Here is a 13310-nt window from a genome sequence, read left to right on the forward strand (position 1 = left end):
TGAAAAAATGTATTGCATAGGCATTGACTTTTTATTGACACCTAAAATGTACATCCCATGTAAAAGACCTAAGAATAAAAGACATAAGAAGGCCATGAAGAAATTTTATGGCAGAAAAAGATCTGGAAGCATAATCTTACATTTTCTTATAATTCTTGAGACTTCCAAACCATTAGGAACTAAATACAACAATTCAAGTCTTCTTTAAAAAAACAACAACAACAACAAAAAAAAACCCAAAAAAACCTTAAGGTACGTCTCTTATTACTACTTATGATACTTAAAAATACAATCATATTAGTTGATTCTTTTTCAGAATCAGGGACATGGTTTTCAAGAGCACCCATCTGTATCCACCACCTCATTAGATAAAATGTTGAGAGCATTACTTGGTTGTGATGCATTATAGAGAATCTGTGGCAATAAAAGATTATGCCCTCACAATTTGTGAGTGCCTCTGTCCCTCGTGTGTGTACAAATATGTGCTTATGAACACATGTGGAGATGTCCTTTTAAAACATGCCAGAAAATTTGTGAAAGAAAAAATATATTATTATCATCAGTGAAGATAGAAGGTGAGAAACAGTACCACATGCATCCTAATAGAACTGCAGGCTATTTTAATTTAAATTAGTTTCAGCCTTCTTCGTTGAAAACAGAAGTAAATCATGTAAGGAACTAATTCATACTGGGAGAGACAACAAAGAATGCCAATAAAACTTATTTGTAAAAAAAAAATTACTACAAAAATATTTCTACCACATTTCCAGTTTTGTTTTAAATAAAAGAATAGAGGCCCTCTTCCAGGAACATTTTAAAAGGATATAGCTTAAAGGAAACTTTTATTTCTTTTTTTATATATATATGGCTGGGTCTCATTTATTATGCATTAATTGCAGACAAAACCATGGTTCTCTGCACAAAAACAATTTGACACAAGCAACATGGTGGTCTATGAAACAGAAAGGTTACATGACCCCTAATTCTGATTGTGTCCAACATATGCACCTTATTGTTTGCTCCTCTGATAACAAAGATCAGATGCTTCAAATACAAAGTACACTCTTTAAGAAGCATCCCATCACCAATGCCCCAGGAATTCACAGGCAGTTATTTTATTTACATGGCTTTGAACTTGGATAATTTGGTGAGTCCAGTTTTTTCCACATTTTGGCGCTTGTCTTATCTGCCTAACCAGACTCCAATATATATCCTGCTCACGACCCATTCACCACAATAATCCTTCTTTGATGGGCATACCGAGGCACATTTGATGGAAGAGTATGTCTGATCTCCTTCAAGAGTTGTGAACATGCCCCCAAATGTTATCATTTCCCTAACCCATTACTGGTGAACTTATGTAAACTTTTAATAAATCTATTTATATTTTCAATCTGCACCACATCCTGGATAATGCATTCCACAAGTTTCTATTCATTGTAGACCTCTTTTAAGCTTCTGAGAATGCTGTGAGTTCTAGTATACCAGGATTCAATAAATAAGAGAGCATAGCTTTCACAGTTTTATAGATGTTAACCATATCTCCTTTTACAGCCTCCTTCCTTTATAATTAGAGCCCTTTTCTCTTTATGCTACACTCATAAAAATATTTAATTAGTGAATACACCAATTTAAGTCAATGAATCAATGTAGAAATATATTCTTTTGCCCATATTAGCTAACTTTCTCTGGACCCTCTCACTTTATCTGTCTGTCTGTCTATCTATCTATCTATCTATCTATCTATCCATCTAGAGAGTGCAAGTCGGGGAGAAGAGCAGTGGGAGAGAGAAAGAGATAATCTTAAGCAGACTCCAGGCTCAGTGAGGAGCCTGACGCAGGCTCAATCCCATAACCCTGGGATCATGACTTGAGCTGAAATCAAGAGTCGGACACTCAACCAACTGAACCAACCATGCCCCTAGAACCTTTCACTTTAATCATGTCTTCATTGAGGACTGCTGACCAGAACTGCACACCATGTTCCTGGTGTAGTGCATAATGAGGTACAAAGAGTGTTTATTATAAAACAATTTATAAGCAAGGCTGGAAATGATTAAGATACTTGTGAAATCACCACATACACTGGTCTCAAGAAGAGCTTTGGTGGAAACAGTGCTTGCCAGTAAAGATAGGGTGTAGAGGAAAGAGGTAAGCTACCCTTATCAGATTCACCTCTTAATCCTGGGCTGCCTTCCTCACTGGACAAGCTGTCACATCAGTCTTTCCAGGGGAAGGCCTCTTCCAAAAAAAGGCTCTGAAATATCAAGAGTTTCTATGAAAGTAGAATTTTGAAATAATTTTATAAGACAAGCTAAAGTACAGTGACCATACAAACAGTAAAGAAGAAAGAGGCTAGGATATTTGTCTGTTGTGCTCATATTAAGCCACATTCCAAAGTGATTACCCATTTATAAAACATCCAATAGATCTTCAAGGGCATAAATCCCCCAGAAAGCTAATTCAGAAGGTTTCTTGGCAAGTACAGAGTAAAAGCAAAGATGTTTACATGGTATTGATAAAAATAAAAAATATGCTAAATTAATCCTACTTCAGAATATATCAGTGTCACTGGCCAGACAACATGTGTCCATCAGATACTATTTTTCAAATAAACAGTTATAAGTTATCAATTTCCAATTCCTCTTCTTGTATAAACTCTATGTAGGCAATTCCTTTTCAATTACTTTATAGGCAAGAAGGTAAATGCCTGGGTCATATGCAGCCATTATTCAATTCCCCTATCCATTAAAGACTTTGTAAATGGAAAAAACTCGAAGGCAGAATGCAGCTTCAGAATGTTTTTTAGTTCACTGTATTTGGCAATAATTACAAAATTATCACTACATTAACTGGTAATTAACTAGTTTTCAGCTTTCTTGGGTTATAATTTCTTGAGATAGAGAAATACCCAAATTATATTTACAAATGTCATTTCAAGGTTCAATTTTTTAACTGCTCTAAGAGGCCACTGGCCATCAAATGCACCACTGTTTTTAATGTGCCACTAAAGAAGAAAAATGCTGCTAGTTATTGGTAAGGCTACAGCAATTGTTAAAATACATTCTGATTTCAGAGATGTTAGAGTGTGGGTGAAAATATACCTTGAAATCTTTGAAGTGTAGTATTTTCATTCTCATTTTTCTCAAATAAAACCAAAATTTAGAGAGCACTCTTCATCCAGGCCCCATGCTCTGCTTCCCAGATATTCTCAGGCTGTCCAAAGGCAGCTTCAAATTAGTGAAGAAGTTTGGAAATGGTACCACTATCAATAGCCCCACACCAGGTCAGAAATAGGAGACAAGCTGGGCTACAAACCAAAGAGAAAGAGTCATAAGAAGAATCAATTCTGAAAACATCACTTAAAACAAGAAATCAGGAAACTGTCTCGCAAGCGTAAAAAAACTGCTTAGAAAGTAGTCCTTTCACCCACACTTGGATTTGTAGGTATCAGTCACCACCAGATTCAACACCTTTAAATGCCAAAAAATAACAACAATAATAAAAACTACATACATTTATTTGACCCATTAGTGGGACAAGATATCACTCTTGAGCTTGATTCCTAGATTCACCTGGTCCTGCCTGTCCTTGCTATTCATGTTGTCTCCTAGCATCATTCCTGAAGCCAACAGCCTCTCTTAATGTCCAGGTTACATGCTCTGCCCCTACACACTCAGCATCAGTTGAAGATAAAGTGCTGACCTGTTTTATTTGGGCATAACCCAGGGTGGACTCCTGGGATCCCATTACTCTTTGGTTGACCACAGAACTTAATCATTTCTTTAGACTTAAAAAAATTTTTTTAATGTTTTATTTATTTTTGAGTGAGACAGGGACAGAGTGCGAGCAGGGAAGAGGCAGAGAGAGAAGGAGACACAGAATCCAAAGCAGGCTCCAGGCGCTAAGCTTTCAGCACAAGCCCGACACAGGGCTCAAACTCACAAACCATGAGTTTATGACCTGAGCCGAAGTCAGGCACTCAACCGACTGAGCCACCAGCCGCCCTTCTTTAGACTTCTTAGAGCACATCTGTAGTGTTCAATTCATCTCCTGACTTTCTTCTAGATCAAAAAACAAATCTCCTTGTGCACCGGAGATACAAAATCCCCAGAAAGTGGCCCAGAAATCCATCTTTAAGTCTTTCTAGAATCAGTCTTCTTATCTCCCCAGTTCATCTCTATCCAAATCAGACAGTACCTTATTTTAGAAAATAAAGACAGAAGAAAGAAATATTACTTCATAGACACCACTTAATACAAATGGATAAATCTTTAACCCTTTCTGTAGCACTGCCAACAATAAAACACCTCAAATATGACAAAAACCAAACCAAGCAAAACGAAACAAAAACCAACCCTGTGTTTTCCTACAATAAAGGTTGTCTCTTTCCTAGAATTGAAACCAATGTTATCTATATTTCATAACACATAACTTACGTCCTTTATTAAATGAAATTGGACAGCCTTCCACTGATGGAACGCTATGCTAGATATTCTTCATTTGTCTCTCTAGATCCACTCTTCTCCACCTTTTCTATCTGGCTTTCTTCCCAGGAGGCTGATTTTTAAGGACCGCATCAACTGTAATATTCCCTTTTGCCTTCTGGCTTCCAGTTGGGTTCAACCAATGGGAGGTACCTCCAAGAATTCATGGGCAAGAGGAGAGAGGGTTGAGTATTTATTTTCCCAGCTCTCTCCTCATCAGGCATGGCTTCTGTTTTCCACTAGTTAAGGCCACAGCTCCTATAAGGCAGCCTTCTCTTCCTGCTTCAGCTACTGCCAGGGATGATAATGGTTTTCCTATTGCTGCCTGGTCCTGGATGAGCACTCTCTCTTATTGGTTCCTTAAATCTGCACAATTTGGTCAATCATTCTTCCATTAATCTCTCTTCAGTTTTGCCTTTTCAATGTGCCATGTCCAGCTGGGACCAGATTGATACATCAGATTTATATTACCTCATGCTTGGCGTGGATCTTTCCTTCAGTCTAAAGCTCAGAATATTTCTTCCTCAGATACTTGCTAGTAACTTCAATTTTCAAGAATTAAAAGACCTCTAACTATTCTGCTAATGGTTCAAATCCTGCCTGAAACATCAGATAGTCAAAGGATCAGGTCAGAGCCCAAGTATTATCCCTAGTTTAGGCCAGATCAATCACAAGGAAGCTACACGCCACAACGTGTCTCTCTGTACACACTCTACAGAGCTGCTTCCCCCTAAATGATCGCAACTCTCCCATTTCCTTGTGTTAGCTACTCTTCCTATGGGTTCTCACAGTACCATGAACTTGCCTGTTTGATTTTCCACATTATAGCTGTTTTTTCTGCTTATCTGCCCTACTAGATTATAAGCTCTATAAGGACACAAACTGTCTTACACACTTTAATATTTATAACACCTAAAACTGTGCCACTAGGCACTCAATAATATTTGTTTTTAAAAAGTGAATGAACTGAACATTATGCCCTTGAAGTTAATGAGCAATGAAGCAATTACGTATGTATTATAAATAAACTACTAATAAGAACTGTGTCACTCATGCCTTCATTCACTGCCTTAATCATTTATTGTTTGGGGCCTTCCACTGGAGAGCATGACACTAGGTCCTGGAAACACAAATTTGTGTGGCCACTTTCCCTGCCTGAAAGTCGCAGGCATTGTTAACTGCACAGGCACCTTGAAGGACACATTTTGACAATAGATGAAGGTTTCCTATGCAAATTCTTCTTAAAAGAATTGGGTTTTGGTGTTTGTTTGGTTTTGTTTTTGTTTTTGACTCCCAGTAAGAACTGGGAAGACCACTTTGCAAATTTGTGCAGTGTTTTATATCAAATGGTATAACTTTCTACCACTAGCATGCCTTGATTTTAACATTTCCCCTCTTCTCTGAATTATTCCCCTTTCTTTTTCTCATTTACACTTTATAAATAGTTCTTAGTTGTATTTTTCCTTTGCCCTAGTTTTTATTGTAAGCTGTTTCAAATGCTTCTTGAAAGAAGTTGAAAAATAAATAACAAAAAAGATTGCTTTATTTTCCTCACTTAAATTTTATCTACCTTTGAAGATTTTTTTTGATAGATCCAGCTAATTTTTCACTGAAATTAATTTTTTAAAAGGCCGCAGTTGTATTAGTACAGTATTAACAACAGAAAATCACATTAATGATTAAGAAGTAATTGATACATACAAAACTGCTCATAACAATACATCTTTCTATATTATATAAATTTCAAATTTTTATAAGCATTTTACTTATAGATGCAGAAAAAAAGACATATTTAAAAGAAATAAAATAAAGAGAAGACAGCTAGATTATCTCTGTTTTCCCATGTCCACATGGTGGTCAAATGAACATGCAGATTTAAGATATATAGGGTGGTAATTTGATTATTGAGTCATATGTGACCCAGCTGAATGAATGTAATAACAGACAGATGATGGTTTATGTTGTTGATAGGAACTGATTTCCCTCGTTCCATATTTTAGCAGCCAATCATTTCTAGAATTGGCTTAGACCCTGAAAATATCCTCAGCAGGGATGCAGTTTTGAGCCTGGGACATTCTCTAACAGCTGGAAGACATTCAGTGACTCCAAATGATGAGAGCCAGTGGGAGCATGTGAGGATGGGCACCTGTCCTAGAGCTTCCCTGAGCTAGCAAACACCTTGCTCTGACAATGAACTCTCCCCTGGGCTTTTTTAGATATTAAGTTTTAGAAGCAAATCTGAAGAATGACTGTTCATTTGAAATAGCCTTAATATCTAGAGACCACATTGTAAGACTTTTAGAAGTTTAATAGGAGTCTGCATTAGAGGATGGGGGGAAGGGAAGAAAGGAGCATAGATAGCCTTATTTTCAAATTTGCAGGCTACTCTTTTCAGAATAATTCCAAAGATTAACAAACCAAATTCTCTCCATTGTAGAGGAACATCAAGTCTTCATAAAATATAAGATTAAATTTAAAATATGTGAATAATGAAATATTGGGGTTCCATGTTTGAATTCTCATAGTATAAAATATTTGAGCTGGTAAACATTAAACCCCAAAGATCAAATAGATATCTAAGTGACTCAGACACTGTAAATAATTTCAGCATTGTAGCATTGTATTTGCCAGCAGATACAGTCAGTTCTTTCACCAACTGAGATATCATTTAGTCTATAACTTAAACAAGCGTTGATAAAGTTTTTCACAAAAGATGCTATCAGCAAAACAAACAGAGGACTTTGTATTACTTCAAAGCTTATTTATAATGTGTTTAGAAAAAATTCAATGGAAACAGGAAAATAATGTCTCGATTTTCTAAACTTTGCAACATCTGCTTTTACTTACTTTTCAGCATTGTAAAGGTCTCTGGATTTCAAGTGAATTACTTTGCTTTCCCTTTGTCTACTCCTTTACTTAACTATCTTCACACTAACTTACACACCCAGGCACAATCTGTGAACTCATGAAAATCTCTAAGGCATGAATAACAAAGGAATTTTAGAACAAGTGACATAGTGCATGGAAATATGCCTCAAAAGAAAGGCCAGGTGTCTAAGGAGCAGAACCCTCTATAAAAATACTCAGAATCCTGCATCATTCTTTCTCATACCATCCTATGCTAGTTAATTACATGTTATTTACAATCTTTGTTGGATAGCCTTAAAAATATCTCCTAAAGGAAAAGAAAGGACTTTCACATATGTGAGTATACTTGTGTGCTTTGCCCAAATCCAAATAAGATCATTAATATAATGTTGAGTAAGTCCCCATGTGTTTACTGAAAAAAAAAGCCACTAAAATCTGCTGGGAACAACATCCACATCATCAATGCTAGTCTTCTGCATTGGGCTTTTGTTTCCCTTCTTCCCAAATTGCATAATGACTTAAATCCAAAGAAATTTTTTAAATGTTTTCTAGATTTTTAAAAATAGATATTTCTCTATACTTAGTGAGAGTTGCCCCTAAAGCACACTAATGTCCAATTACTTTGGAGGGCATGGAAGTCTCTCATTCCTTGATCTTTCTATCTGACTAAGCATTCATTTGTTTCATTTAAAGTTAAGTTACTTTAGAAAAACAACACCATTGCTTCCGCTACATTTCCTGATTTCTTAAAATTTGAAATTTCAGTAAATTTTTGCATCAACAGGGAATAGTGGGTAAAAAAAGAAAGCTAATATACTGGTCATCATACAAACACAATTTTATTCAGGACTTTCTTGAAAACCTTGTTGAGATGCTTTAAACATTTGTTGGTGGCTTCTTGTGAAGCTGATTTAAAGGCTGGTGGTTATTTGTGGTTAATATACAAAGGGGTAAAAAGAAAAACAGGGAGAAAATGGCCTTTACAAAGCACACTCCTGAGGTTTCACCACTGGGTTAACTGACATTCTTTCCTTCACTTCCCCAGTTGGGCTGACCTCAACATTCTTGGTGTCCAAGACTTCTAAAAGAATGTAAACCACATTATCTTCCCCAGAGGGGAAAACAGAAACAAAGTTGGATGATATATCAGGATAAGGAATAGGTCCACCATGTGTTTAAAAAGAAGGAAGAGTTCCACTGTAATCATACCAAAAATCAAGGTTTTGTGGACATGGATTTGTCCACATAAAAAAGAAGAGTGGCTTTGCCATTTAGTCAAAGGTCTTTTACAAGCAGTTAAAGAACAAGTTGGGAGCCATGATTCTTGGTTTCTGCCACACACCTGTGAGATCACGATGGGAGAGATAATACAAAGAGATCTGAATCTCTAAAGGATTTTAAAAATGTTAAGATATTGGAAATCAGTGGTAAAAAGGGGGAAAAGAAGTAAAGTCCTTCTTTGGCCATCACTGAATGTTGGCAACACTGCCTTTTATGGTTGCTTTGATTATGCGCTAAATTCAAAAAGTTTTAGCCATGGATAATTTGATGCTTTGGTTTTCCTTTATTCTCCATTTTTTTTCATTGCATGTTTTAGAATGGTTTGTGTTCAAGAATCAATTTAACCACAACAAAAGAGACTCTGATTTGGAATGTGTATGACTTCACTTGAGGTGGAAGGAAATCACAAATCAGTTCTGAAAAAGAAAGGAAACTCTCAGGCTCACATGCCTTCCTCTTTTCCTTAAAAACATTTTTAAGATGCTTTCACCTAATATTATCTTTAAATCATCACTTTGAAAATGATCCTTTCAATGTCAATACTTCTCTGGGGATCAGTAATAAGCCCTCTGTTTTTTTCATTCTATGCACTTCAAGTAACTATGCTGACTTGCAAACTTCATATAGCATCCATGCACTGGTCACCCTCCCATCTTTCTGTCCAGTCCAGTTCTGGGGCTGTTTGGACTTGTTGATATAATTGTCTGATAAACAACAGCCTGCTTGATATCTCATAAGCCCTCCAATGCATCCTTTTCACAAGTGAACTCATGTCCTTCGCTATCTCCCTACCTAAATGTTTCCCCTATGTTGCTTAAGTGTCTACCCAATGGAACCCAAATCATTAATTGAAGGATCTCTTTAAGTTTTCTGTCTCTTCTAATTAGTGACCCAGTGTTGTCAATCAGCCTCCTCAATATCACTTTAATAACCATTTATCTCCAACTCTACTGTCCCCCCAAATCATCATCATATCTGACAAACTGCTGAAACAGCCCTCTAACCAGTCTCTTTGCCACTGATCTTACTCCTATTCAGCCCATTTACCATCCACACAGCCCTCAGAGTAATCTTTCTTGAAGAGATACTCATAAAACATAAACCTGATCACAACACTATAGCTTAATTTCTCATCACCCTTATTAACCAAGTCTAAACAGCTTAACTTAAAAGATTCTCACTATCTAGCCTATGCCTACTTCACTGCTGAGGTTTCACTCCCATTTAGTCACACTAAGTAGCTGTTAGTCCTTCAGAACCTGCCATGCTTTTAGCTGGAATATGCTGTTCTCACTGCCTACCTCTAATCCAAATGTCACTTTCTTAGGGTCATCTTTCTTTACTCTAAATTAGATCAAGGTCATAGCTAAGCTTGTAAAACACCTAAATTCTAGTGCACAGCTCCTCACATACTGTTGTAATCGTGTACAGTGTCTCCTCCACTATACTGTCAGCTCCATGAGGGCAGGGACCATGTCTTATTCACTACTACTCAGCACCTGGTACTGGGGAGGTTTTTCTTTTTTTTTTTTCAATATATGAAATTTATTGTCAAATTGGTTTCCATACAACACCCAGTGCTCATCCCAAAAGGTGCCCTCCTCAATACCCATCACCCACCCTCCCCTCCCTCCCACCCCCCATCAACCCTCAGTTTGTTCTCAGTTTTTAACAGTCTCCTATGCTTTGGCTCTCTCCCACTCTAACCTCTTTTTTTTTTCCTTCCCCTTTGGGGAGGTTTTTAATAAATACCCACTGGGACACCTGGGTGGCTTGGTCGGTTAAGCATCCGACTTCGGCTCAGGTCATGATCTCACGGTCCGTGGGTTCGAGCCCCGCGTCGGGCTCTGTGCTAACAGCCTGGAGCCTGTTTCAGATTCTGTGTCTCCATCTCTCTCTGCTCCTCCCCTGTTCATGCTCTGTCTCTCTCTGTCTCAAAAATAAATAAACGTTAAAATAAATAAATAAATAAATAAATACCCACTGAACCAATGAACATATTAATGTATTTCTTCCTTCACCAGGAAAACAGGCCATGTGACCTGCTGTATAGTTATCATTTACCACAGAGGAAATATGAGCCATCCTAGATGGCAATTAAGATTCTGGATGCCCCATAATCAAAACATCTTATAGAATTTATAGGCACCACTTTTCTCAAATTCTGCCTAGTTAACAGGATGGTAGCAGGGTCAACTAAGCTTGGCCAGGGCCAAAAGACAGACTTGCCTTTGGCTAATCTAAAAGTCATGGGTAGAATAAATAAATTGAGCTGTTAAATGGTTATTTACTAACTCTATCTATTCTCCTTGACCCCTGAATCTAATTGTAAGGATAGCTACCATCAATGATATACTTAAACTCTGATTGTGTTGCCGGTAAAGTGCTTTTGTGAACTTATTCAACTTGGAGAACATGAGAAAAATTGTGGGTTTATACAAACATTACAATGACACGTAAGATAGTCAGAACAGTTTAAAAAAAAAGCTCATGTTAACTCTCACTAACTCTTGGTTATATTTTTCTGATGTTAGATATAACATTAGATGTAGCCACCTGTCACAGTTGTACATGACGTAAGATGCAATGTTAATGATACAGTGTGGAAAATAACTCAGTTGTGGCAAAGTTGAATCACAAGACATGATACAAACAAAAGGCATCCAAACACCCACAGTGTTTGCACCTCAGGACCAGTACTCAGTCCACTTACAATGTTCTGCTCCTTGCCACCGTCCATCAGAATATGATCATCCCATTGTCTTAGTTATGCTTAAGGCCTACTAATATAGAGCTACATTATTAAACCAAAAATCATTATTAACTTAGCAGTTTTATTTCTCTGTATTGCTTAGGGTGATAAAATATAGTAACAATTAGGAATTAAAACATTTTCAGTGTTCTCTTTAATTCTGCCCCTCAACTACTGATGCTTCAAATCCTAGCAGTGGAAATTATAAACTAAGGTGCTGCATAGAAGAGAAAGTTGTGGAATAGATTAGACCAACACTGGATAAACTCAGCAAGAATAACTGTATTCAATTACTACACTAGAATCTCTTTAGTACCTAAGTTGTCATTACTAATAAACTAGGAAACTGATAGTGTAAGAACTCTGCCACACTGCTGGAAAATCATACAGTGGCTTTCTATATAAATGCCCTTCCCAAAGGTTGTAGTCAAAAAAAGAGTGGTCTTTGTAGGGACACCTAGAGAAGAAACTTGGCTCCCCATCTATTTATCCCTTGTCTCCTTAAAGCTTTAATCATCAGAAATGAAAGGAGAGTGATGATAACCTATCACATATGATGGCTCTGAGCAATGAAGTAGAGCACGTAAATTTCCTAGCACATGGTGAAGTATCTAGCCCATAATAGATATTTTATTTATTTATTTATTTATTTATTTATTTATTTATTTATTTATTTTGAGAGAGAGAGAACTTGAACATGAGGGCGGAGGGGTAGAAGGAAGAGGGAGAGAGAGTGAGAAAGAGAGAGAGGGAGAATCTTAAGCAGAATCAATGTCTGGTGAGGAGCCTGATCCCATGACCCTGGGAACATGACCTGTACCAAAATCAAGAGTGGGAAGCTTAACTTATTGGGCCACCCAGGAGCCCCACCCATAACAGATATTTTAAAAAGTGAGCTCCCTTCCTTCTTCCTTTCTCCACCCACCCTCAAGTACCTAGTTTATGGTGTAGGTATCACACAGCCACTGGACAAAACAGAAACCATTCAGATCTCATATTAGCAGGTCCCATTCTTTTGGCCTCTCTTTATAGTGGTTTGGTCTATTATTTTTCCTATAGAAATGAGAGTTGTTATTTTTTGTAGTATTTCTTCCATGATAATGAATAAAGGGCATTTGGTAACTTTGTGTTTAACACAGCTATAATTCAGCACGGCCATCCGAATAAAATTACTTTTTTAAGGGTATAATTCTACAACTACTCTACTCCTATTTGATGTCAGTATATTAAATCTAAAGTTCACTGTATACCTAAACACCAAGAAACTCCCAATGTAACTGTCTCACCAATTTCAAGTTTAAATGTATCCTAACTGGCTTAATATATCAAATTGTTTGCAGCTGAGAGACAAGATCTTCTTATGCTCTTGTCTGTGTTGAACGTCAGCAGATAAGGTATGCTCTGAGAGTAAAAGAGGTGTATTGTAATGGGAATCAATTACTTCAGTCCACATAGTACTATTAAGTGAATTCACAAATTTGTTTATTCAGTCAACAAGTTATTTTTTTATGTTTATTTATTTTTTAGAGAGAGAGAGAGAGCGTGAGCAGGAAGAGGCAGAGGGAGAGGAAGACACAGAATCTGAAGCAGGCTCCAAGCTGTCAGCACAGAGCCCAATGAGGGGCTCGAATTCATGAACCATGAGATCATGACCTGACCCAAAGTCAGATGCTTAACTAACCACCTAGATGCTTAGCCACCCAGGCACCCCAGTCAACAAGTATTAAGAGCCTGGTATGTGCCAGGCAGTGAACACTGTTCTAGGGCATGTAGTTGTAGCAAGTAGTTCTAGGGTTGATTTACAATGCAGAATCTAAAACTTGTTCATAGTTTCCTTTAATGAATATAATCCACCATGATTCTTCTTCTTCCTAACTATAATAACAACACAAATAACACATCCTAAGTGCTTACAATAATGC

General features: G+C 37.1%; 1 protein-coding gene and 1 long non-coding RNA gene across 18 annotated transcripts in view; both read right to left on the reverse strand.

Annotated features, from left to right (window-relative positions):
* SLC25A21 (solute carrier family 25 member 21) overlaps positions 1 to 13310 on the reverse strand; it is a 481661-nt gene that overhangs the window by 390621 nt on the left and 77730 nt on the right. The gene's annotated exons all lie outside the window — the stretch shown is intronic.
* Positions 1 to 13310, reverse strand: part of LOC132669569 (uncharacterized) — a 138320-nt gene that overhangs the window by 57124 nt on the left and 67886 nt on the right. For 13 of the 16 annotated variants that reach the window (XR_013556141.2, XR_013556142.2, XR_013556139.2 and 10 more), the window contains 2 exons: positions 3105 to 3310; positions 2176 to 2257 (listed from right to left, as the gene is read on the reverse strand). The exons of the other annotated variants lie outside the window; for them this stretch is intronic. This is a non-coding gene — a long non-coding RNA (uncharacterized LOC132669569). The remainder of the gene's footprint in view (positions 1 to 2175; positions 2258 to 3104; positions 3311 to 13310) is intronic. 16 annotated transcript variants of the gene reach the window in all.

This window comes from Panthera onca, chromosome B3 (assembly GCF_046562875.1).
Source record: "Panthera onca isolate mPanOnc1 chromosome B3, mPanOnc1 haplotype 2, whole genome shotgun sequence".
Lineage (NCBI taxonomy): Eukaryota > Metazoa > Chordata > Mammalia > Carnivora > Felidae > Panthera > Panthera onca.